The sequence below is a fragment of the Elaeis guineensis genome, chromosome 9 (genome assembly GCF_000442705.2).
Source record: "Elaeis guineensis isolate ETL-2024a chromosome 9, EG11, whole genome shotgun sequence".
Taxonomy (NCBI): Eukaryota; Viridiplantae; Streptophyta; class Magnoliopsida; order Arecales; family Arecaceae; genus Elaeis; species Elaeis guineensis.
The window spans coordinates 78,025,861-78,029,410 of record NC_026001.2 but is presented as its reverse complement, the minus strand read 5'-3'; the positions used below and the strand labels follow the sequence as shown (position 1 = coordinate 78,029,410).

General features: G+C 38.5%; 1 non-coding gene across 1 annotated transcript; it reads right to left on the bottom strand.

Moving 5' to 3' along the window:
- Positions 1–3,235: 3,235 nt before the first annotated feature.
- Positions 3,236–3,342, bottom strand: LOC140851822 (small nucleolar RNA R71). The gene has a single exon (XR_012134579.1). It is a non-coding gene; the product is annotated as a small nucleolar RNA R71 (small nucleolar RNA).
- Between the last annotated feature and the right edge of the window lie 208 nt (positions 3,343–3,550).

Sequence of the window (3,550 nt, the reverse complement as noted above, 5' to 3'; positions counted from 1 at the left end):
AACGACTCCGTCCGTATTTTCAAGCGCACGCCATTGTGGTCCTCACCGACCAACCCCTGAGGGCGATATTGCGCCGCCCCGACACATCGGGACGACTGACGAAATGGACAATGAAACTCAGCGAGTTCGACATCCAGTACCGACCGTGATCTGCCTTGAAGGCCCAGATCCTGGCCGACTTTATCGCGGAATGCCCGACAGCCGACCAAGGACTGGAGGACGGGAGCTCCAGAGAAGTTGCAATCTCGGAGCCTGACCCTAGGTCTACCTGGGTGTTGCACATCGACGGAGCTTCCAATGCTCTAGGGAGCGGAGCCGGGTTCCTGCTCACGAACTCGGAGGGGGTAGTCACTGAGTACGCCCTCCGATTCGACTTTAAAACCTCCAACAATCAAGCCGAGTATGAGGCGCTCCTCGCCAGCTTGAAGATGGCGAAAGAGCTTAGGATCGACAGCCTCCGAGTCTTCTCCGACTCCCAGCTGATTGTGGGGCAGGTCAAGGGCGAATTCGAGGTGCGAGACCCGACTATGGCAAAGTATCTCCTGAAAGCAAAAGATCTCTGATTTATGTCACAAATTGACATAAAAAGTATCAATTAATATCTAAATTATCTAACTTTATTAAGAAATTGATACTTGTTATTATATTTTGCAGAAGAAGAGATCATCAATAGAAAGAACAAGGAAAGAGGATTCCAACGGCGCAAATTTTATGCAAAACGGAGTTAAATTGACCCAGGAATTGAAGAATGAAGAAAGAAGACTCAATTGGGTCAAACCCGAGTCAAATCAGATCAAAATTGGTCAAAAATCAACTGATTTGGTGATCTGGTTAGCCGCCTGGTCCACAGCAACAGGCGCATGGACCATGGACCCATCGGCGCACCATAAACCCCCTAAAACCTCTTAGTCCCACATCGGAAGTTTTGAAAACCTTATAACCCCCAAATGCCTATAAAAAGCCCCCAAAGGCCCTTGTTTTATGTATTCTTCCTTCCGATCAAGCTTGTAACCCTAGATAGTGGGGTTTTTAGCTCTCTTTTCAAGCCTCGAGCTTTGAGGCTTTTGTAATAATTTTTTTTTATATATATAAAATCTTATTTTTATGCAATTTCATCTCTTTACATTATGCAATTTATTTTTCTTGCAATAAGGATAGTTTAATTTATGCAATTTAATTTTATGCAATTAGGTTAGTTTAAATTATGCAGTTTAAATTTATGCAATTAGGATAGTTTAATTTATGAAATTAGGATAGTTTATTTTTCTGCATTTAAATTTTGCAAGTAGATTTAGATCATGTCTAGCTAAGCATCCCTTCTAAGGTTTGCGATGAAGCTAGATCATGAGTAGGGATTTTACATAGGGTTCTTTCTTTTTCTTAGGATTTCTTTTTCTTCCTCTTTTGCCAAGAATTTTTGATGAACTACAGTTGGGTCAGAGTCCCTTCATAGTTCATGCTTGATTCAGTGCATAGGAGGAGAAAACCCTAAGGGATCCTAGTTACTACTCCCCTGTAAAGAATCTTGATGTGTTATCGTTGGGCCTTAGTCCCTTCATAATCTATGCTTGGAAAAGACAAGAGGAGTAGTCGTTAGGATCAATAAAAAAAATTCTAGGTAGAATTCCCTAATCTAGATCTAGTGGATTCAAAAACCCTAGATCCTTAGTCTTATTGTCCTTAGCAAACAACTTTCGACTTTCGATTTTTGTTAAAGCTCGCTTGAGCATAGATTTGAAAATCATTTTTTTTAAAACCAAGTCTCTGTGGGATCGACCCGTACTCGCTGGTCGTGCTACTCTGCACACCGTGCGCTTGCGGTTTTATTTACAAATTTTAAGATTTGAACATCAAGTTTTTGGCGCCGTTGCCGGGGATTTGGCGTTTTAAAGTATTTTCAAATATTTGTTCTTCGTGCGTTATAACTCTCTTTTTTTTTCTTTAGGTTTCTATATTTAGTTGGTGATTGCTGGAAAACTCAGGTACGCTTCTAATTTCTCTTTTATTATTTTTAGTTAATTACTTTTGCTTTTAGACCTAATCATTTGAATTTACTTAATCACAAAAAAAAATATATATAAAACAAAACAAAAGACATTTCATAATCGTGAAGTAAAATATCAAAATAAAAAAAAAAATTCTAAATTAAAATCTTTTACATTCTTGGTCATCTTGTTTATTTGTATTTGCATTTTCATAATTAATCTAAGGGCATCAACCCATTAACAAGATAAGGTGGGGATTTCATTACCCTTCCTTAGCCCAAAAACCATCTCCATCATATTGCATTACCTAGACTTTTAATCTTAAAATCAATTAGACGTCAACCTTAAGGAATTCGAGCTCAATAGGACAAGGAACCCTAAGAGTTCTACCAAGTTTGAGTTGTTTGATTAGTTGGTGTCTAGGCAAGTCCCTGAGGGTGGTTTGTTAAATTGGTTCAGTTGCTGGCCTGGCCAACTCGTTTGGTGTCTAGAAAGGCAACGATGAGTGAACCTCCCACCTCTTATACTTACCTGGCTAACTAGTTGATCAATCTCCACTTGGAAGGTTTGAAGGGTCATCTTGGAACAGTTAGGAGCTGTCTAGATTTAGGTTAACCCTAGGATAGATTGAGTTTAATTTATTGATTCACTTGTTTGAAAAAAAAAAAAATTAAAATTTAAATTAATTTGGTTACTTTTCTTTAGATTTAGGACTCCTTAGGATCTTCTCTTTAGAACTTTTTCTCTTTTCTTTCTTTTCCTTATACATAAAAATTTTATTAAAAAAAAAAAATTGTATAAACATCGAGAACCGTACACTTCGTGTGTGGAGAAGAGTGTCGGGTCGTCTAGTTAGAATTGAGTCAATTCCTGTTGTTCCAATGGCTGAACCAATCCAACCCATGACCCTTAAGGATTTGTGTTATCCAGTTGGCTCCATCCAACCATCTTGTATCAGGTTGCCACAAACCACAGCTAACAATTTTGAAATCAAACCTCAAATCATAAATATGCTTCCAAAATTCACAGGATTAGAAGATGCTTATATATTTATTAGAGAATTTGAGGAGGTATGTGCAACCATGAAACTGCAATTAACAGAGGATGAGGTCAAACTTAGATTAATCAACTTTGCCCTTAAGGACAATGCTAAGAAGTGGCTTTATAGTCTGCCAAACTATTCTGTCACTACTTGGGAGGGCTTTGTGAGAACATTTTTAAAAAAGTATTTCCCCCATCATAAAACAGCTAGGATTAGGAATGAAATAAATCAATTTTACCAACTAGCTGGTGAATCATTTTGGAAGTACTTTGATCGTTTCAAGAATCTTTTGACCCAATGCCCACACCATGGAATAGAAACTTGGAGACTATGCCAGATCATCTATGAGGGGTTAGATTCAAACTCAAGAACCATGCTAGAGTCCATGTGCCAAGGCCAATTTATGGACAAAGAAACTACTGAAGCTTGGCAATTCTTAGAAGACCTAGCCGAGAAAAATTTACAGTGGGAAACAACTAGGGAACCTGATAAAGCTACACCTTCAAGAGGAGGAATGCATCAA